A 23,052-nucleotide genomic window follows, 5' to 3' on the forward strand; every position below is an offset into this window, starting at 1 on the left:
AAAAAATTAGACCACTGTTGTATTTTATATATCTTTTTATCTTTCACACTTATCAGATCTTGGGCGTAACCAAGTGACCTGTCCTGGCTGAAGAATGACCTGGGAAATATGCTTCCACTGTCCTTTGACTGATAATATCTCCTCTCCTCTCCATGGTCCTGCTGGGCTCATGGGCCACCAGTCTGTTTGTTAGTAGGATTCTCTGAAATGATCCGGATTAAATAAAAAGTACCAGGCAGCCAGCTTGCTTTTAATGCTGGATGGTTTCATAGAACCCTGGCAGAGAGGAAGGAATCTCTGTGGGGCAGGCACCACTTGGAACAGACCTCCAGATTCACTGACAGATCTGCACCTTCGGGCCAGCGTACCCTCACAGACACATAATGACAGCAGCAGCAGAGGTTCATTAAGACAGTGAGTAATTTCTGCAAGGATAGTACTAGGAAAGGAGTTGATTGGAATTCCTCATTCATCCTGTCCCGGCCACCAATGCTGGGCTCCACACATTGTACTTGAACTAGATGTGCATCGTGAAAAAAGGCTCCCTGTCAGAGGCAGGATTTAACTGCAACCCCTGCTCCATGAATGTTCATTTCAGGCTTTTGAATGGTAAAACTGCCAGTGAGAGAAACTAAATAACTCGCATGTGCTGGAAGCCAGAGATAAACACCGCCGTAGGTTGCCATGAAATAGGCTATTTGATATATTTAGAATTGTTATTTTTCTCCAAATTAAGATTAGTTAAATCCATGTGTGTTGTGTGAGTGATTGTTAACTCAATGGCATGGATTATCCTTTTTTCAAATCATGACAGCTAATTATTATTGCTGTCTACCCTGAGACATTCACTTACAATGTACCATTATGGACCCGTGCACCCATATTAACTGCAGGACTCAGACAGCCATCGTGATGCCTTCACATGTGAGGGGAGGAAAATGCGAGCTGAAACAACCCAAGCGGTGTGACGGTTAGGTCGGGCAGGTTCGGAAGAGCTGTCCTGAACAGCACTGAACTGGCACATGGCTTAGGGGCCATCCCCTTCCCAAGGCTGCCAGGGCACTGGGTGCTGCTACCAGCATATCCCTGGGGTAGCGTGTCTTGCAGGAGTGACTTGTTAAAGCCAGGCCAGGAAAAACACTCTGTGAAGAAGAAGAGGCTTCCAGAAGTGTGTGGTAACAGTGCCTGAGAAACTCAGCTTGTAGTTGCAATCCTTCTCATGAGGCTTTTCCAGACTTGTTTCTTCCCTCGCATCTGCTGGGGTTCTCCTGAGCACAGAGGAGTTACCTGGCCACCTCCTCCTCCTTTGCTGTATTTAGCAACACATTTTGCCAGATATTTAGCAACACGTTTTTCTAATTGGTGTTGCTGAGCAGTAAGGGGGAGGACACATGACACAAGGAAGGTGTCAACTGGTGGTGTCCTGAGAGAGGGTTAATGAGCAAGCCTCCTGCCCCTGGGACCTTGCTGAGGTCCTGGCTTGGGTGTGGAGAGAAAAACAAGCTAGGTGATCTCACCCAGAGCTCTGCTTGTGCCCAGAGCTGGGGGTGGGGAGGCGTGCTGGGGGAGCTTGGCTCTCCTCTGGGGACAGGGCAACCCCCAGCCCAGGGGAGTGGCCCTCCCTTGGTTTCCTGAGGCTTCAAGCATGACCAAGGGCTGCTATGTTGACGGCTAAAAGTTTTAAGGCTGCCAGTGGGAGCCAACATGGAGGTCTCCAAAGAACGTGATTGCGTCCGTGGGGGATCCTATGAGGGGCTACCCATCAGCGTGTGTGCAGGGCCGCAGCTGCAGGGTGCTTCTCACACAAAGGCAGCAGCACGGACCCTGCCAATCCCAGCAAGAGTTAAAGGTGAGAAACCTGCGAGTTACAAAACCCTTCCTTCCCCTTGCTTGAACTCCACCACACCCTGTGGCCCCACTCCAGCACCCTCTGCTCAGCCCCAGCCCGAGGCCACCGACCGCCCTCTCGCTGCTGCAACCTCAGCTCGCCCCCAGGTGTCCTGCCCAGGGTCCGGCCCCACCGGGCACTAAGGCTTTACTGGCATCTGCCAGTCAAGAGTGAAATTATTCACACTGAGTTTTTAAAAGTAGATTAAAAGAAAAGGCCAAGGAATATTATGCCCTCGATTCTCCCTGCTGGTTTTAGCTTTTTGTTTTGTTCCTCTCACCATCCTGTTTTTCAAAGTTATTTTCCGCGCCCTGTATATGGTTAGCAGGATTCCCACGAGGGTGAAGCAGAAGGTGCCGGTGCTGGAGGAGTGGTGGGGAGTCCAGTTCACCCCCCTGGTTTCACCCGGGGTAACTCCCCTGAAACTGACAGGACCATGCCAGATTTATCAGGTGACACAAGTGGGGACCTGCCCCTGAATGCATCGTGTGCCGAACAGAGAAACAGGCTTCCTGCTGTTATTTTATCTCTCTCTTATCTCTTAGTTATAGCCATCTTTGGTTTTATGAGGGATAATTCTGGGTAAAACCTTTTTGGCAGAAGTGCCATTTTGGAGGCTGAGGAGAGGGAATTTGAGAAGGTCAGTCAGTATACTTGGCCAGAGTCTTCTCACTTTGAGGTGAATGCCTGTGAGGAATCACTCTTTAAGAGCAAAACTTGCTTGTTTGTACCAGCTTGGCACTGCTGTTACCCCCTTTTAATTAAATGGAAGAACTCCGGACTTAGAACTTAATCAGAATGTCACCCAACAAAGTGGCTTTTTGTCTTTATTCGGTTCCTTTTGTGAAATTACTTGCGCCATGTGTGAAAGACCAAAAATCCTGTGTATATCTGGTTATTATTGTTATGGAAAGATCAGTAGATTTTTATAGGCAACACTAATAGCAATATGCTTGTGCTCAGTGGAGTATTGACTGCAAGAAAGGAGTTTGTAGGTGTTTGCAGGGGAATTTTGCATTGGCATGTTGCTGAAGGAAAACTAGGTCCATGGAAGCACTGTAAAAGAGAAAAGCTCCTATAGAGATAGAAGAAGTTGCTGTTCCTCTCCAAAGGTGGATAAATACATAAAGGCACAGAAATGGTTCCTTTGCTTCTGCAAGACAAAAGTGCTGCTATAGCATGAGGCTACCTCCCTTCATGTCTTTTCCATAGATTGTTTTTCTTTCGCAGCCAGTGTTTGAACTGTGCTGCCTGTGCATACAGTGACCAAATCGGCTGTGACATAAAGGTTGAACCTTTCTAGGTTTTTTTGGAGATTGGAACATTTTTCTATCATAACTGGAGAAAAAAAAAAAAACAACCCTGTGAAGTAATCATACTTTTTGTACAAGAAAGGCTTGAATTTCTGTGTCATGTCACATAACTTCAAAGGGCATAGATTTGGGGCTGACTTTCAGCACTGGCTTCGGTGGCCGAGTGGGAAGATGGGAGCCCGGAGGGTAAGAAATAGAAGAGAGAGGCCAGGTATAGAAAACCGTGTTTCTCAGCAGAAAACCCTGGAAGCCAGGAGAAACTGGGTAGCTGGGTGGCTCTTGTCTTAGGAGATGTGTGTGCTCACTCCAACAAGAGCATACTTTTCAGCATGGTTCCTTTTCCCCATTCCCTCCCACCCTCCAAATGGTAATTGGTGGGCCGTGCAGTAAAAATGTTATTTAAAAAAAAAAAAAAAAAAGGAAGAAAAAGTGGGTGGGTGGGGTATCTAGGGATTTGGTGTCTAAGCTCAGGAGTTAAGCCGGAAATCCCAGAGATGTAATGAAAACAAAACGGACTTTTCACTCGCGCTGTGGCATTCTGGCAGTGAGAACGCTTTCGTGAGCCAATGTTTTCATTGTAGGTTTTCTCGAGAGAAGTAGTGGAAACGAATCGTTAACCCCTTAACAGGAATGAATGTGGTTGCTGCAGCGGGGAGAGGAGAGTCCTCTTGGCTCCTGGTTGCCGTGTTGCAGAGCTTGGGGGTGTGTGTATGTTTGTGTGTAGTGGGGAACGTGGGGTAGATACCACTTGTAAGGAGTTTAATAATTTTAATGGCAGTTGTGAAGTGGTTACTTAGTGGTTGTTGTTTTTTCCTCTTTGCATGTATGCCTTTGCAGGAAGATTCAAGCATGGTCAGCACGAACCACTGTTAAAGCCCAACAGCTCTTAAACTTGCTCCTTCTTCTGGCATTTGGTAGCGTATTCATTGAGCGAGAAAAGGGGGACGCTGCTCACTGGTCCCTCGGCAGGGTCGTAAAAGCTGCGAATGGAAAAGACCTACCAAGTAGCAGATCCTAGTTTTCCTGGAAAGTGGACATACAGGATGTGTGTCTGTAGTAGGCGTGTTAACGTCTACAGTTTTAAATGTCCAGCAGCCTTGGATAATGTTCAGCCTTACAGGAGTAGCCCCTTGTTTACACTGAAGGGAGTCTGGGGAGGAAGGGAGCTAGGAGTGATTAATCTAATTTACCTTAACAGCCACTCTTAGTGAAGAGATTTTGTATCCCTGTTCTCCATGCTCTCATTAGACTGCATCTTATTTTGGTATTTTATTTCACCTTTTGATCACTGCTAACACTTACTATATTTCTCTCTCTCCACTCTCTCATTAGGGTATTTTATCTGCATGTATTCTTGCAAACGGTATAGAGCATCATCCCCTCTGTTCTAGCTAAAGACCATCTTATCTACCTTTTAGCATCTTGGAAGAGCAATTAAAATTATTATAGACCCTCTTCCAGGTGTCCTAGATCCTCTGGTCCTTGCATACAGGTTGTGGGACTCTAGGTGCTGTGCAGACTTTGGATGTAATTGCATAGCTGCTGCAAAGGGCTGTCTCTGCAGCTGACCTTGCTCAGCGCATCTGGCCTCTGAATAGATGTTTGCCTTCTTTCTTCCCACTTTGACAGCTCCCCCCCCTCTGCACTCCAGCCCCTCACTCTGCTCCAGCCCGCTCCTTGTCTGCTCACTCTGGGAAAGCACGGCAGCGGCAGGGTATTTGTGGCTGAAACTGCTTTGGCAGTGCGGAGAAGTTGAGGAGAGCGTCGGTTCTCCTGCACACCCCTGTTTGAAGAGGGGAAAAATAAGAAAGGAAAGAGATGCTGTTGAATAAATGATGGTTGTGCATGTTTTTATACCATACTCCTTTTGTAATGGTCATTTAAACAAGGTGGAGTGGTGATGGAGGAGAGAACAAGATGAGACTGCAGACAGGGATTAAATAGCCCTCTTCCTCTTTTAAGACATTTATTATTTTCAGAGTCAAACCTGTAGTCAGCTAATGTAATTGTAAAGGTCTCCTTTGAATTATTGCCGAGGTGCTCTGAAGTCTTCTATTAGAGCTGATGTACTTGCATGCAGGCAAAATCCAGATTTGAATTTAGCACGTACTTATTTTCAATATTAAACTAATTCCTGGTTCAGTTTTTCATTTCGAGACCCACTTTTTGTTTCCCGTTTTCTAGACTGCCCTATTACTATCTTATAAAAAGAGTCAGAAAATGAAGGGAAGTTTCCTGAGCAAGAAGGAATTTTTTTTCCCTTTTTTTTTTTTTTTTTCCTTCCCCCTATGCCTTGGACCACAGCCAACCTGTCTTTCAACAAGTAGAGAGCCATTCCAAGTTGAAATTTATAGAGCATAGTCCAGGTTCAAGGGCTGAAGCCCGCCAACAGCTCCAGCCTCTTTGTTACTGATTAATTCTGCAAGCGGTTCAGCTGGTTTGCTCACTTCTGCCCGCTCTTCACAGCACCACGGAGCTTCCGAGCCGGCTGCCGCTGCTTCCCTCCCTCCTCCCCCCCGCTCTTTTCAGCAGTGCTTTCTCCCCTCGTTGTGCAGCATTCCCCCCAAAATTCTTTTTAACCCCGTGCACTTCAAGCTGCACTGAGTTGACTTTAGAGTCAAAATTACAAAACATCCTTTCCCTCTTTCCCTCCACTTTTTTTTCTCCTTTATTACTTTTTTTTCCCCCCTTTTTTCCCTCCTCCCCTCCCCCGCCCCCTACAGCTAATTTTAAACGTCTGGAGCTTCCCATTTCACTTCAGCTCATATTAACGATTGCGTCTTGGCATCAGTTGGAACCCAAGTTCCCAGGTTTTAATTAGTTTACTCAAACACATGCACTGGAGCAAAAGAGTTTCTTTCAGCTTTACCTGCAAAGGATGTTTCCTGTCTCAGCGAGGGGGTTTTCCTCGGGAGGGATTTGAAAGGCAGAAGTTTTCAAGTGGTCTCAATATGGGGCCCCACAAGAGTGAATGTGGGAGGTGAGGGAGAAAAAGAGCAGGAAGAGAAAAGAAGAAAAAAAAAAAAAACCAAACCAAACCAAAACAAAAAAAGAGTTCGGGAAAGTACCTTGAAATGAGGATGGTCCCAATCCTGCAACAAATTGGATGTCAAAGCACAACCTTATTGACGTCAGTGGGGGTTTTGCCATTGGCTTCAGCACAGGCCAGATTTTGTCCTCAGCCTGCACTGAGCTGTAGGTAACGCCAATGGTCCTCTGCAGTCAGCAGGATTACTGATGTGCAGAAAGTTAAGCACGTCTGTAAGCGTTGGCAGGATTAAGATCTGTGCTGGTATTTTCAGACCAAGTGAAATGCATGTGGGAGTTTTTTAAAGAAGAAAGTGCATGGGAGTTTTAAAAAAGGGAGAATATAGCCAAGCCTGCCATTTATAAGTGCCTTGGGGAAAAACCTGGGTTGCTATTAAAAATATCGGAGGACTAATGTGTTACTAATTGTGACACAATTAACTTCTTAAAAGTATCTGATTGTGAGTCCCAAGAAAATAAAAGGATGTGGATGAATAGCTAGAAATCAGGCCTGTGTTTCAGTTTAAACATTTCTTTTCTATTAACTAGAAATAAAAGCGAGCCTGGAGGTTCACTTTACCATGCATCTTGGTTACTCTGTTCCTAGAAGCCTACTTTTGAGTGGGTTATTTAAAGAATTAAAAAAACAACAACGAAAAGAAGCTTAAACCCAGTAGCTGTCTGAGACCCCTGTATGTGGCTTTAGCACACAGCTCTTAAATTCTTGTTTAAACATTTCTTGAGAGCTGTTTCTTGTGAAATAAAAATGTGTGCTGTTTGTCTCTAGCAGATTAAAAGTTTACCTTTAATGTGACAGCTTCTCAAATCTAGTCGGAAGCATGTCTCTATTTTATGGTATTATGAAACAGGTCTTGAGCAGAAACAACATGTTTAAGTAAGAGAGAACGCGATAGAATTTGTGGGTTTCTTTCTTTAATGGTTTATAACCAGAAACCTTTTCTGTGTCTGTTTCTGAAACTTATGTGCATACAAATGGCCAGCACATGTAAACCATGCTTTGTAATTTAACAGTTAACCTTAAAAATATTAAGTTAAGCAAAATGGCATTTTTATTTTGGAATCTACAGACAGCTCTTTGTAATGATCTGGCAGAGGAATCTAAAGTTGGTTGTTTTGTTTTTAATCTCCAAAACATTCATAATTTCAGCAGTAGAAAACTGAAGCACACCCGAGCTCTGAGAAGGCTCTCTCACATCTGCCTCTGCCTGTGTGCCGATTCCCTGGGGTCCCATTTATAACAATCTAACAAGATAGAATCTGCCTTTGAGTATCAGTAAATATGGCTAAAGATCACAAAACTGTACTCATAATTGTTCAAGACTAAAAAGCAGAATACAGTGTTTGATTAGTGTTTATGGTACAGGGCCTTTTTGCAATAAAGAACTTAAAATAGTGAACCCCAAAACCCCCTTAAAAAGCCCCTGAGCCCCCCCACCAGCTCCCTCAGGCTTCCCTGGAGGATGCTATCCTCACTGTGCAAAGTTCATCATTTAGGATGATGCACTTTATTTTTGATTGTGAAGATGATTGAGGATACCTGATTGGAGTTGTTTCTCCAAAGGGGTACACAAGGTGGGTTTCTGTTAGCAGTGCTAGTACACAGGAGCAAAAGACATCTTTACTGGCCACGAGAAGTACCCATCTCTTCAGGGGGCTTTTGACAGTGCATTGTCTTGGAGTGGCCTCATCCTTACCGTGTCTGCCCTGTGGGTGAGGAAAAACACTCTCAATCCTCAGTGCTCCCTATCTGACAATTAACATTCATTAGAAATATTTTATCAAGTGGATGTTATGTATGCATTTGTGTCTGTCAGAGACCCCTTGCAAAGGAACCTGCTTGTTTTGGAAGGACTGATGAGCTGGATTGATGAAGTCTGTGAGCTGGGGCTTTGAGGCTGCTCGGGCTATGTTTTTTTCCGGACGACTGACAGCTTGCTTTCAGGCATTTCTTGGGTGGGGCAATTCACTGGTTGTCTTCACTCCCTCCGCAGGAAGCTTGGGAACTCCTATTGTCTTCACTGTTGGGAAACTTCCCTGCTTTCTGGAAAGGTTTACTTCTTCAAGCGATAGTGAGTGGAGAATACAGTACAGATGGATCTGTTTCTCTTTCATTAGCTCTTTTTAAGACTCTTGTTTAAATGTGTTTGCTTTTCAAATGGTAAATGTCAGTGTTTCAAATATCACTGCTATTTAATAAATAGATCTTTGAAAATGCCCAGGCCAGGACTTTGTAAAATGTTGGTCTAGAATTGGCAGAGGTGACACTGGACTTGCACAAAGAAAGGACGATGTGGGTAAGAGTCAGTGTTAGTCTGTATTTAGGGCTGGTCTTTCTCAGAGGCTCTTGCCAGGGCAGAGGCCAGAGTAGGTCCTGTGGGAGGGAGCTAGTGGTGGGGCTGGATGCTGGCCAGGGTACCGGGGGGGAAGTGCTGAGAGGGTGGTTGTGACTTTTGCAATCCATGATTTGGGGAATGGGGTAAGGGTACAGAGAGGAAACCTGGAAGGGCAGATGTGCGTATGCTCCAGTGGAGTTTGTTTCTCACTGAGGAAAGCTGTGGCCTTTAGGGTGAGAGAGTAACTGGGGTGTGCAGAGAACTGTGCTAGGAGAAATACCACCCCAGCGTGCCACCACAGGAGAACACTGGCACTTCTAGAGCCACGCTTGAATACTTCTGTTTCCCACCCTCCTGTCCCTACACTTTGCCCAGCGCTGGCTGTGTGATGGCTGTGCAGAGCAGAGCCTAAACCCTTTTCCCTGTAACCCTTCTGTTAGACAGGTCTGGGTGGTTTGATGGGGGTAGAGCAGGAGAGTTCATCAGCCCTTTCTCCCACCCTACAGCCCCACCTTTGTTTCCAGGAGTGGAGCAAGTCCAGGAATTTTTAATGCTAGCTGCCATTGGTTTTAACTCTCCCCTCTCTTTGCCAGCACCAGCTTTAAGACGCCCACAGGAGATATGCAGTCTCATTTCTCAGATGAGGCAGAAAAGATGTGAATGGGTTTATTTTCTGAAGTGCCTGGCTGCATCCAGTGGGGGCTTGGGGCAGGCTGCTACGCTTAGCATTCCTCTGGATGAGGCCACAAGCAATACTGTCCAAAATGCCAGTGAGGAGCAAGTGAAGGCAGCGGGGCTGTGGCCAGGAGAGCTGCCCTCTGGTTCATTTCTCACAGCCCTACCCTTTTGCGTGTTGACTGATACTTTTGAGCAAGCCCTAATCCCTTTGAGTGTCTGTGCTGTTAGCATGTCCCCCCCACCTCCAAATTCATTGGCAAAAAGGTTGGATTAAACAAAAGTGAAATCACAGACAAGGCACTGGGGAAGACAGTGATGTCTCCCATCCCCTCTCTCAGCATGCACCGGCTGGTGAGGATGGATGGAGGATGGGAGGCTTCATGCCGCTTCCTGGAGCCTCGGCAGCATTGCCACTGTGGGCACAGTGCCAGAAGATGGCTTCTTCCTTATAAGTGAATAAGGATCTAAGGAAATTTCACTTGTGAGCATATGATAGGCTCCCTTCCTATGGGGATCTGTGAGCCCTGGAGCTGGGTGCCTCACGTGAGATGCTGTCTGAGTTTGAGTGGGTCCGGATGAGGCTGAGTGCCCTCACCTCCACTGTGGGTGTTGGTTCCAAGAGGAGCTGGGACTCCTCAGTTTTGCATCTCTGCAACTGGGTGCTGAGGAAGAGGAGGAGGCAGGGGGGGGGAAAGGGAAAAAGAGAAAAGATCTGTGGCAGAATCATGCGACACCCACGTAAATATTGTTTGTATGAATTGGGTCCTTCATCTTTTGTTAGCAGCAGCTTGTTAATTAACAGCAGATTAGTGCTGCTTTCTTCTGACACATGAATATATTTTGGGCTAGAAAATACTTGTACTCCATAAAACTGTGTGACTGAACAATTCAGAAAGTACCAGCAGAGTGCCGTAATGGATTCCCTTTTCATCCCCTCCCCCCTGCCTCCTCCTCCTCCTGCTCTAAATGCAAGCAGATTTCTGCAGTCTAGTGCAGAAGAGACACGTTAAACACAGCTAAATAAATCATGTTTACTCTTGGCGTTCTTGGTAGTGAAAAATCTGTTGGCTGTTTTTACTTCCTTATTTCTCAGCATTTGCTTCCTACCTGTTTTTGAGCCTGTGCCCAGAAATAGTAGTTTTGTCAAACGAGTGGATTATGCCAACCAGCAGTTCCCTCTGCCAAGGAAGCTGCTGGATTGCAAAACCCGGTGACTTCTTTCTTACAGTGACACTGAGATTCCCACTCTTCCTCCCCCCACTCCCCATTAGAATATAAAATAAAAAAAATAAAATCTGGAGAAGGAGAAAACATAACCAGATTCCTGGCAGTTTAAGAGCCCAGATTAAGGAAAGTTGAACTTCTGTTCCAGAAGCCCTCCTTTAAGCTGTTTGTGGAGGTGAAAGTGCTGGAGATAGCAATAATAGGAACCAGACATTTTCCCTTTCTCGTTATCATTCCTTGTCCCATTCTCCCTCAGAAATGGGAGTGGGTTTTGTTTCAAATTTTTTTTCCTTCCCTCTACACAGAGCTTTACAACCAGGAGAGAGAGGTAACTGAGCCTTTATTTAACCAGGCTGGCTTGTGAGCTGTTGCAGGCAGAGGGTGAACTCTGGTTTTGGGTCTGAATTCTGCTCCTGACCCTGTGCTCTTGGGTGGCCCCATAAACCTTCTGCTTGAGTGAGGGGCTGAGCTTCATCTGCGAGGTGGGGTAAATTCATGGTAAAAGCCATGCACAGTGCATGTATATATATAAAATATATCTATAGAGAGAGTGGCTCATCTGCTGTCATCAGCAGAGCTGTGTCAAGTGGAAGGGAGCATAGCCCAAAAGGTAACTCCATTTTGACACAGTCCTGGGTATTGAGTACTTCTCTTTGACCCCAAGTGGCAACTTTTTAGCCTGAACCCATCTTCCTCATTGCTGTTATCCCAGATGTCAGTGATCCCAGATGTGACTGTAACATGGATTATGAGCCTGGTGGACTCTCCCTGTTTAGTTTTAAAATTAGAAAAAAGATCCTTTCTCCCATCAGAGCTTTGCATGTATTTACTCTTTGATCACATTGGAAGGGCCTTATCCTGTCTCCAGAGGAGCTTTAGTTCTGCTTTCAGTGGTAACAGGGATCCGGCCCTGTGCTGAATATTAGCATTTTAATGGCTTACTTAAAACCCCATTGCTGGTACACTCACAGGGCTCCCGGCAGGAGAAGAGTCCAGCTCTGGGGTTTTGCGAAGTGATGTTGCAGGCTGCTATGCCTGCTGAAAGAGAGGAGTGGGGATGGCCCATTTGTCATAGATTATTAGTATTGTCAATAATAACATGTCTACAGAAGCCAAATTAATTCCTTCTTCCACTTAGTACTAAGTCGAAGAAATGCCAGATCAGTTTCAGAACAGGGGAAAAAAATAAACAGAATCAAAGTTTGTATGTTATGATCCCTCTGAATTTCTGGTGGGAATACTCTATGATAGAAATGATATTTCCATAGAGGCACTGGCTGCCAGTTTGCTTAATTACATTAAATAGTGGTATAAACCTCTGCAGAACATAAACCTCTGTTCCAGCCAGTCATTAGAATATTGAATCATAAGGAATAATGATACCAGTGCTAACGTGTTACAACGGTCTTTATTATATTAGCGATTGAAGTGTTAGTTAAAAAATAAGGTTTGCTGTAGCGGTTTAGGTGTGCATGCATATTTTCTCTGATCACCGATTAAGAGACTGAAGACTAGATTTGAATTTATTACAGGGAAATAAAGGGCTTGCTTCGAGGAAGAGCTACTAGATCGCTGCTTATGATTTTACAATTTGATTCTACTTGTCCTTAAGGAAGGTTCATAATGCTTACTTTGGAAATACCATCTATATCCAGAAAATTAGGGTTAAAAGGATGACTTTGTTGAAACTAATTACAGGCTAGTTCGGTTTTTTAGTTGGTGACATTTTAGAGACTTTGCTCGTAATGCAAGAGGTTATAGAAAGATTTGGTTAGACTGTGATATACAGCAATAAGCTGCTGTTTGAGTATATTGACATTTTCATCAGGAACAAAACAAAAGTCTACTCACCTTTATTTTACTGGGGTGATAGGTATGAATGTAATATTGCTTCCTCATCCTGAACATGGATGTTTGAAAGAACATCTTGCCTCACCTTGTTTGTACAGTATCTCTGTTTTGTGATCTCTTTGGCTTTTTTTTTTTAATAAGCGTTCCCGGCTAAATGTATTCAGCTTCCATTTCCACTTGATAATAAAAAGCCTTTTTGTGTCTTACGCTTTTATCTTACAGAGAAAGATGCTATTCTGTACAAATAAATGGGTAAATTGGGAGTTATGGGGAAATCTGGTGCAGAAAATACATACCTCAGAAAAAAAAATTCTGTGTGTAGAATGGTTCTTGGTTTCTTGTAGTTGACTTTGTTCTTAGTTTTGTGTCAGACTGAAAGGAGCGAAGGGTTGTTTTTATACTGTACGTGTGTTTTACCTCTCCTGGTGCAGGGTTTGGTTATCCTGTCAAATTAGCATTTGTGACTGGCCAAACTCTGTTTGGATCCAAGTGTTTACCCAAGTGTTTGGGTAAAACTTCATTGTTCTGTTTAGCAGCAGGATTGGGCACAGGTTTGCAGCATGCTTCCTTGTGCAAATGAAACACTAGTTCATTATTTCATTTTTTAAACTTACATTATAATCTGAACTACATTCCTGATTGCTGGTTTATTTGTCTGCTTGCTTTTGTTATTTAAAAGCTGTTAATTTCCTGGCCTCTTTTCCACTCAGACGGCATTATTTACTCAGTTGTACTGGTGTCCAGTGAATTGAAGACCGAAGCTTTAGATCTTCAGTGTTCCCCTCATTTGGTAGATTGTTTTACCATCTCCAGTTGATTGCTCTGCTCATTTAATTTGACAGATTCAGTTTTCAGACCTAGGTCCACTCATACACACACAGTTGGATTGTTTTTTCCCCGGGAGATCCAAAACTCAAAGGGAACCCTCATTTTAAAAATCATTGTCGCTCCCTCGCTCCTCAATCATTTGCCCTGCTTTGCTTTTTAAAGTTTGCATGTGTAAGTGAATTGCTCTGCTGTGTGTGAACGTGCCCTGTGCACAAAGAAAAATTTTAAAATTATAAATGTGCACCCTAATACCCTCTCTCCTCCCCCCCCCCCCCCCCATGTTATACTACTTTCAGTCTGATGTATGCATTCACACTAGGCAGGTAGACTGTTTTTCACATTGAAATTCAGCACTTACAAAGTGCCTACACTTACATTGCTTTTGGCAAGGGGTGAGCCAAAAAAACAGAAGCTGTGATTCTCTCCCAAAGCTAATTGTGTCTGTATATTAAGTTTGTCCATCTGTGCTGTGCAGGGACATTGGCATCACCTGATGGTTCTCCTTTGCATTTCCAGCAGTGAAGCAGTTAACAGTGCTGCTGCTTAATATATTGCTGTTACAGAGTCTTTTTAGTTTCCAGGACATTTAACTAAATCAGGTGGATGTCATTAGCCGATTTTCACAGATGGGGAGACTGAGGCACAGAGGGGCAGAGTGACTTCATCTGCTTCTTTTTCCCAAGTTCCCTACCGTTCCAGGAATTGTTTTCGCTACCAAACAGCTGAAGAGCTGCTAAAGCCTCATCTCGCCTAATTTCACCAGTGATTTTTTTTTTTTTTTGTGAGATATGGATAGAATTCAAAACTACAAGTAGAAAGCAAACTTTAGAGCAAGACAGAGACACTTACCCAAGCAGCAAATCCTGCTGTTCTCTTTTCCAGAGGCCATATTCAGCCTGAGGATACATGTTTGCAGTGCAGTATCTAACAGTGTAAGCGGGGCTCAGCTCTGAATGGCAAAGGCAGAGAAGTCCACTGGTGTTAATGACTCCTGCTTATCTGTGGCTCTTCCCTGGCCACTTCACTCTATTCATTTTAGCCTCTTGACCATCCTCTTGTGGTCAAGCCTGCTGATTATTTGTAGTGGCGTTTCTAGCTGCCTGTGGATACTATTTTGCCCTTTGGAAACAGCTCTTTCCATCCACTGAGTTCCTTTATTAATTCCAGGGCTTGTTAAATTGCTATGGTGGTCTGTTGGAGGAGTTATATGTTTCAATTACATCAGGAATATTTGCTGGTATACAGAAATATTTATTATATAATCAAGACTAAAATTTTTAGACCCCACAAGGATTTTTACAACCTTTGAAACTCCCCAGGACTTAATTACAAGAGTTGGGGAACAAACTTGGGAAAATTGATGAACTGTTTATTGTCAACCCTTTATGCCTTTTGTTAATAAAAACCTCCACAAATCAGGGTGATTATTGTTATTTGTTAGTTTATTGTGGTAGCTTCTGGACATTGCAGCTCAGATCAGGGCACTATTGTATTAGACACTCTGCATCCCCAGAGTGAGATCTGGGTTCTGTTTGGAAGCGTACTGGGGCTGAACAGACCAGCCAGGCAGGCAGAGGGAAGGGGAAAGCTGAGCTCCGGGACGGGACGTGCGGTAGACTGGGTGGCTCATGCCCTGGGGTTTGCACCCCAGCCCTCTTCCCAGCCCAGAGTCCTGTCTGCAAGACCACCCTGCTGAGATAAGAAAAGCCTCTGGTTTCCTGTGTTATATTTTTATCACATCTGTTGATATGCTGCATTTACTTATCCCTTATGATATTTTTAGGCCAAATCTTGCCCTGTTTTCTGCTGCTCTTGCTCCCAGTTGCTCTCATAGCAAAGGGATATGGCCTTCCTGGGGCAAAGCCTTGTGTCAGTGGGGTGGGCAGAGGACGCAGCAGGGGGAAGCAATGAATGCAGCCTTGGGGTAGACAAGAGTCCTTTTTCCTGTGCATTTAATTGAGGTGAGCCTAGATATTTCAGTTTTTCCTTTAGTTTCATGTTCATAGTGCAGACAAGGGGCCAGGAACAGGTTTAGATGAGCGTCAGGTGGGAAGGAGGGATGGGTGGTCCTGCAGGAGCCCCTGTGGACAGCTGGTACATAGGGATGCTGCTGAGTAGGGCCAGTGACAACCCACACCCCCCTTTTCTAAAAAGAGGGGGTTTGGATTGCAAAAGAAGTCTTGCAGGCATAGTGTGGGCTACTTCTGTGAATTCTCATGGTCTCTTAGGTAAGTAAAATTCTCCACAGCTTGCCCTCAATGTCCAAGCCTCCAAAATGCATGCACAAATATGTGGATGATTAAAATGTGGATTTTTTACACAGTGAGAGGAATTGCACGCTCTTTAGATATATGAGTATATTTATTAACCAAACAGGGTGTTCCAAAGTCAGTTTATTTATCTTTGTAAAGTACTTCCAGAGCTTTGCGTGGAAGGCACTAGAGAAATGAAAATATTATTATTATTATTGTTATTATTGTTGTTATTATTATTACAGCATCTAACTACTGACAGGCAACCACAGCTGCATGCTCATTTCAGGCCATTTAAATGTAGGGGCTGATTTTTACAATATTGACTCTTAATGCTTTTCCCTATTGACTCCGTATGTAGAAATGTGTGTTCACCTGGTCTGCAGAAGTATCATTATTCTCCAGAAATATGTAAATGAGGTGCTTTAAAGAAAGAATGAAAATGTGGCATAAATACTAAGTATTCACATTTATATGGCAGAACTCAAATGCTATTTAAGAAGGGCTTCAAAGCAACCAAGTGTAGGAGCTGGTGGTTGCTTCTCTGTCATTAAAAAGAAAATGCACTGATTAAAATAAAGTCAAAGAATCTCATGGACAAAGGATAACATTTACAGTGTTCAAGGGTCTGACACGAGCTGTGAACAGCCCAGGAAATGGAGATCTGAGTTTCACAGTCAAGCGTTTTAATCAGTAGGGTTGTGCACAGCCACTGCCGCGTGTGTGTTATGTAATATCACACTTCACCCGCCCACACGCACCTAGAGACAACAGGCATCTTCGAAAGGTCTTGGCATTATTCAGAGGAAAGACTCCCAGCAATACCCTGGCGTGGTGTTTAACCTTATCTTTACTTACATTTAGGCATTTGTCCTTTTTTTTTTTTTTTTTTCCCACCATCTCCTTTCTTTTCCTTCTTCCCCCCCCCCTCCCCCATTTTTCTTTCCTGTGGTACATCAATAGTGGGTATTTTTGTATCTCCAAAAATGAATCAAATATAAGGGAAAAGATCCCACTAGCGACATGATGTGTTTTCACGGCAACTATGAAGGTTCTGGTCATGGCCCTTTTTGCAATTTGTAGCATTGTCCTCATGCTGTTGGTATTATTTTTATTTTAAGTAAAGTTGAAATTTTAAATTCTGAAGACACCAGCTAATTATTAAATGGTACCTAGTCTATGCTTTCTTTAGATTTTTAAATAAGAAATAATTAACCAGAGTTTTTAAAGGTCTGCAGAAAAGGCAAACAGGCCTGTGAAACCCCAGGATCTAATAACAAAAAGGTGAGTTGGTTTTCTGGTGCACTAAGAGTTTGAAAATATCCTTACTCTGGCTTTTGAGTAACAAACAGAGCTCAACCACATTTCATTCAGGTATAATGTAGCCCTGAAGTTAACTGTCTTTCAAAAAAAAAAAAAAAAAAAAGATGTCGATGGCTGCTAATTAGATGTATTTTAACTGCAAAGTCATTTTAGCAGCTAATATTGTTACTATGTGCTTCAGTGTGAATCCTTAGTGAAGCTATTAAACTGTGAGAGCCTGAACTTATCAGACATTTTATAATGTGACTGGATTTTTGTATCCTGGCTCAGAAATCTGTGGGGAGTGGAGGACCTTTCTGGCTCAGGCATGGAAAACACATTTTTTACCAACTGATTACCAGGGTGGGCAGCTGAGACCTCCTTGCACCCTCCTTTTCACTTTTTTTCTTGCTTTCTTTTCCCTGGCAATAATATTTCTTCTTTCTGTTGCACTCCCTCCTCTCCCAGACGGCGGTCAAGCCCTGCAGTGTGCCCTTTACCCAAGGAATGGGATTTAACAGCAGGGACTGGTCTTGGTTATTTCAGGATACTTACGACTCCTGCCTGTTGTATACAACAAGTTGGCCGTTCTCAGCCAGTAGGCTCTCAACATCAGGCAGGTTCCTGCTTTTAAAAAGCAGTGGCCCACAGCAGACTGTGGACTTAGCCATCATTTTCCTAGCGGTTTCTCACCTGTGATTCTTACTATGTAATTGCTGGGCTGGGTTTCTCGGGGTTTGGATTACCCCTCACCCCCCATCTTATTGCATCGGGTGATTTTATTCTCCTTTGCACTCCAAAACAAAGTGACTGATACAATATCAAAACTGATGAAAAAGAAGGTGATTCTTTCCCCCCCCCCCTTTATTTGCTCAGATTTGAATTAGGTTATCTGCCTATCTTGTTTATGAAATTTTGTGCTGTCTTTTCTGCACAGACTGTGACTCCCAAATCTTCCACAGCTCCATTTCCATATTCCTGCGTGCTTGTTCTTTGTTAATCACTTGGCAAGCGCTTATTTGAATATTAAAAATTTCTTTAATCATCAAAGGCAGGAGCACAGCTTCATGAATATTCATATTTTTTTCCTCCTCAGACTGGATTCTAGTTCATTACCCTGCAGTAAAGCCAAACAGTCATCAATCGCGCTCATTACAGCCGCTGGCGTTTTGATTGGCTGCCTGCTGCTGGTAGCCCGCGTCCCCCATCCTCCCGCTCTCCTCCATGAGCTGTCGTGTACCTGCCAACAACAACAACAAAAAAAAATATATCAACAATGCAAGAATAAATTTCTCCGGTTGAAAAACAACTTTGCAAACTTGTCAAACCGTCCTCATCACTTTTTTTTTTTTTTTTTTTTTGGTTTTACACCAAAAATTAAAAAAAAAAAAAATTAGAAGGGAGAAACTTGAGCTTTAGAGATGAATATTTGTCAAGAGAGTTGACGTAAGTTTCATTTGCATAATGACTTTGTACTTCTGCATTAATAAAATTTGCATATGAAGCCATGTTAATTACTCCTGATCATGCTTTTTGCATTCATGCATAGTAATTTTCTCCGACTTGTGAGAATTAATGTCTTGGCATGGGGGGAGGAAGGGAGGGAGTTGGGGTACTGTCAAATTTCTGTGCCAGTGCCCCTCACTCACACTCTTTCTCCTCCTTGCTCACCACGTCGCTGTTCTTGATCTATGACTCATTTATGCATTATCATTCTTAATTCTTGGGAGAAAGAAATGTATCAATTCAAAGGGAATCCTTGTCTGCCAAAATTAAAAAAAATCCCTGAGAAAAATATAGCAAGAAATCCCTTCCCTGCCCTCCTTCTTCTCTCCCGAGTGCAACTTTTCCATTTCCAGCTTAAGCAAAGTTTTAGTCTTAACATCATAGCTGGTGTGGGGAAACTGCTCCAAAACCACTGTGTGTGAGCTGGGGGGAGAGGTAAAGGCTGGTGTGCGGGTCTGTCTGTTTGAGCACTGGGCTCTGTGTGTGAGTGTGTGTATAGTAGTGTCTGCCCATACCATGGAGTCTTTCCTGGGGGGTGCTGCGCGCATCTGTCCCTTCCAGAGTATGCATTTATAGCTCTGCTAGTTGCTGTTGGAAACGTCTGTGCATATGTGTGTCTATATGCTCTGTGTGTGTACACGCGTGTGCTTGTGTGTATTTGCTCCCTCAACCCTGTTGGTAGCTGTATAAAGAGACATGGCAGAAAGATAGTACTATCAGGTGGGAACAGTCTGTATGAGAGGGTGTGATACAGATGAGACAACTTGTTTTAGAAAAAGCTTGGAAAAAAATCTGTTGGAAAGATTAGCAAATAGATTTGTCTTTCATTTTTGGATGTGTCTGCTCAAAGCTGCTGCAATGGTGCATGTAAACCCCATCTCAAAACATCTGCAGTATTCTCCCTGAACATGATGGGCACAGGGCAGGGATGAGGCTTCAGTCTGCACTCCAAATTTGTAGCCGTACACTGTTTGAACAGATGTTTTTCTTTTTATTGGAAGAGAGTTTTTTAATAATGGAGCTGAGCTTTATTCTCTAACCAGCTATTGATTGAGTTTTCTGTCACCAGACAGGCACAGAGACACACAGAAAAACTTGGTTCATGCCCTGTTAAGTGGCTCACGTCTGCCTGTGCACCTGCCTGTTTGCCTATACACAGATACACACCCAGGCACCCACCCAGCCAAGCACACAACACCCCCTGGGACACACCAGCTACACAGCTACGTGTGGCTGCAGTTATATGTGACATAAGACATAAAGGCAAATCTCTTAAAATTTAAGATTGGTTCCCCTGGTCTCAGCCATGCTGAGGTGGGAAGTTGTGGATGCTGCTGTGGCTCCATCTTCGTGCTTTACTCAGAGACTTTGCTGCAGATGTGCCTGGGGAGCGTGGTGTTTCACATACACCATATCATACAGCCAGTCATGCCTAGGCTTACGGAGAGGGACAACAAAAGGATGCAATTTATGCCTTGATTTTGGCCTTTGTCAGGTTTAGCTAGGCTCTTATTTTCATTTCCATTATATGGGGTCATGTCCAATTTACCTTATTTTCTTCTTTGCAAGTTGAAAAATAGCAGAGAGCAAAAAAAAATTACTCTTAACCGTGCGTGGGAATCAACATCACCTGAGAGCTACTGCCATGTGCAGGCTCTGAGGATATGATGAGCCAATTTAAGGCATGAGAACAAAATCTTCCTCTATCATCAGCAATGCAGATATTTTATTTACATAGTGACAGTCCCTGTGCATGTTTCACCCTCATATTATGTGCAAAACTCCTCTTTGCAACCGTGCAGAATGAATGCAGAATATATAATTGAGATCTGCAGTGCAGGTGAGTCATTTCCCAGTGCTGACCCCAGAGGAAAATCGAGCCTCACACACTGTGTCATTGATGTCGGAATGACACAATGCTGCATGTGTGTGCCTGCTCTCTCCATCCAGCTGGGATATTTGCCTCTAAGATTGGACTGCAGTTCTTGTGGTTTGCTTTCCCTTAGTGCTGATTGTGGCTGTGCCCTTTGTGGCAGTCAGGGGCTTGCAGGTGTGTTTTCTTTTTGAAACCTCTGTGCAATGTGATGTGGTCGACTGGATGTAGAATTCCAGAGATCAGCTCCACTCCCTTGCCTGTTGCTGTGTGGGCTGAGCAGAAAACTCCTAGTACCACCTTAGGATACTATCTATCTACCCATATCTATTTATCTTTTTGTCTGTTTGTTCATTTTGTGTTTGTCTGTCATCTGTAAGAGTTAAGTTGAAGAATGGTAGACTCTCCATCTTCATTTTCAGCTTTAAATAGACCCTTTATGGGGAAAAATCCCACATAGGATCCCACAGAGAGGAGATGAAGAGATAAAACAGGAATATGTTCCTAGCAAACACAAGCTGAGCATTTCTGAGCACAACTGTTATTCTTTCTATAGCTTGCACCTAAGGCATCATGTACCTAATGGTGGAACACTCCTTTTCTCCCTGCCTTTCCCTAAGGCCACTTGGTATGATTTCCATCTTCATGATTTGCCACCTGCTCTGATTCTGTAGGACTGTCTGGATTTGTGACAAAGAAGCAAACACTGAAGTCATAGCAAAGAGGAGGAATCACCTGATTTGACTTTGTTTTTAGGAGCAGACTTAAATCTTCTCGTCTAGCAGCCCCATGATCTTTGTCTCTTAGTGGTGGATTTGGGAGTGGTGGTGGTAATCCTTGATCATCTGCCAGAGTCTCTCTTGGTCAATTCTTCTTCTCCCTTACCAATTCTTTCTTTTCTGACACTAGGTTAGCAAGTTTTAGATTTTCATATATATACTAAAACATAGAATCATAGAATGGCTTGGTTTGGAAGGGACCTTGAAGATCATCTAGGTGCAATCCCCTGTCATGAGCAGGGACACCTTCCACTAGACCAGGTTGGTCAAAGTCCCATTCCTTGAGCACTTCCATGGATGGGGCATCTACAGCTTCTCTGGGTAACCTGTTCCAGTCTCTCACCACCCTCACAGTAAAGAATTCCTTTCTAAGTTCTAATTTAAACCTACCCTTGGTCAGTTTAAAGCAGTTGCTCCTTGCTTGTTGGGTAAGAGCAGGGAGGGCCTCCCTGTATCCTCTTGGTGAGAGCTTTTTGCATCTTCTTGTACACCTCAGGGCCGTGCAGACACAAGGGCTAGAGAGGAGACTGTTACTCTCAGGGTAGTGCTGTGTGCCAAGGCCTGTGGACCTCCACACTAAAGCTCCATGCAGTTGAGGTTGATGGTGCACTTGGTGGGTTTCATATAGTTTCTCTGTGTGATGATCTCCTTCAAAACCTGTAATATGGCACTGTGATGTATAGAGGGCCATGTGATTGCAGGACCCTTAGTCATGGTGGGGCAGCAGACAGATCTCATGTAACCTGAGAAGTAGCTGCCCTGTGGTTCTATTTTAAATCCCCATTTCAAGCTCATGACTTTCTCAGCAAGGACAAGTGCCCAGGCAGCTCAACGCAGTCTAGCTATTTTTATTATATTAAGAATATATGATACAATTGTTAAATCGTTGGAGGGCATCTGTGTTACTTTTTGCGTGTTCCACAAGAAAAACAAACTTGTTACTCATATCTGTTACAGTGGCAGTAGAGAGGTTCATATACACATTGAAATCCATGTACGACATCAGTTTCCATATGCGTAATGCACCATCCTGCCCAAAATACAGTGTGGGTATGATCTGGGTAGCAGTTATCATTATCTGTTTGTGTAGTACTTTGAGAGAGATGAAAGAGTTACAAAAGTTAAACATCAGAGCCCCCAAAATAAAAAAAGTCCTTTCTTGTCCCACAACCCACAGAGATGGCTTCTATTTAAAACCAGTCCTCACAAAAGAGCACAAATTTTATCCTTGGTGCTTGAAGCTCAAGTATTTACACAGGGAATTTAGACTCTTCACTTGTGGTTTTGGCAAAAGCTTCACACAAATGTTTTGCACTGGTGGTCTCTTAGCCATTTAAGATAAACGCCAAAATCAAATGCAGTCCTTGCAGACTGGAGCGCTGGATGCTGTGCCAAGGATGAAGTATCCCCGTTTGCCTCACACGTGTAGCTGTCAGATCAACATACAGACCTGGTTTCCAAAAAGGGACTCTCAAGGTGGAGAGGCTCCCCTGGAAAATGTTGCATGTTTAGGGTCAGAGGGAGCATGGATAAATATTTTTCCTTGCTGCCACAGTATCAGTTCCTTTAGAAAATGTTTTTTTCTAGGGTTGGAGGGAACACAGATAAATATTTCTCCTTGCTGGCACGGTGTTTGCATGTATCTGCAAGGCTCACACTCGTGCACAGCCAGAGGAGCCACCATGTAGAAAGAGACCATTTGCCAGAAGGTACCCCACAATTAGCACATGTATTTCCTGATATAAATACAGGGGGAAATTGTGGTTTGTGATCTACCGCTGTGTGGTAACTATTGGCAAATGCCAACTTTTTAATGGCGACTACTCCACCACATATCTTCATTTAGAGACTGCCCTTGATAAGTAGGTACCCTTTAGTTAATAACTAAGTGGTATGCATAGTTTTAAATGGAGGGGTTGGGATTCCCAGTGGATGGAAAGTGGTGCCATTCACTAAGCTTCCCTTTAAACTCTGCTAATTTGTGCCAGTCAAAAACATGACTTCTACATGATTGTGTCTGTGTGTCTGTGTGTCTGTATTTGTGCAGGTGTATGTCGATATTTAAGACTTGTGTCTTAGTTTTTCAAAGTCACAGAGTTCAGTTTGGACTAGTGCCAAGAGGAGCAAGCACTTCCAGTGAAGCAGGGGAAAACTTTTAAACACAGCTTTTAAATGGC

At 43.7% G+C, this 23,052-nt stretch overlaps 1 protein-coding gene across 2 annotated transcripts in view; it reads left to right on the top strand.

The window, feature by feature from the left end:
• The window catches only part of BCL11B (BCL11B, BAF complex component), a 97,174-nt gene that overhangs the window by 19,404 nt on the left and 54,718 nt on the right, over window positions 1–23,052 (top strand). The gene's annotated exons all lie outside the window — the stretch shown is intronic.

This window comes from Empidonax traillii, unplaced genomic scaffold (assembly GCF_003031625.1).
Source record: "Empidonax traillii isolate 1590-97213 ecotype Southwest subspecies unplaced genomic scaffold, ASM303162v1 scaffold349:size579689, whole genome shotgun sequence".
Taxonomy (NCBI): Eukaryota; Metazoa; Chordata; class Aves; order Passeriformes; family Tyrannidae; genus Empidonax; species Empidonax traillii.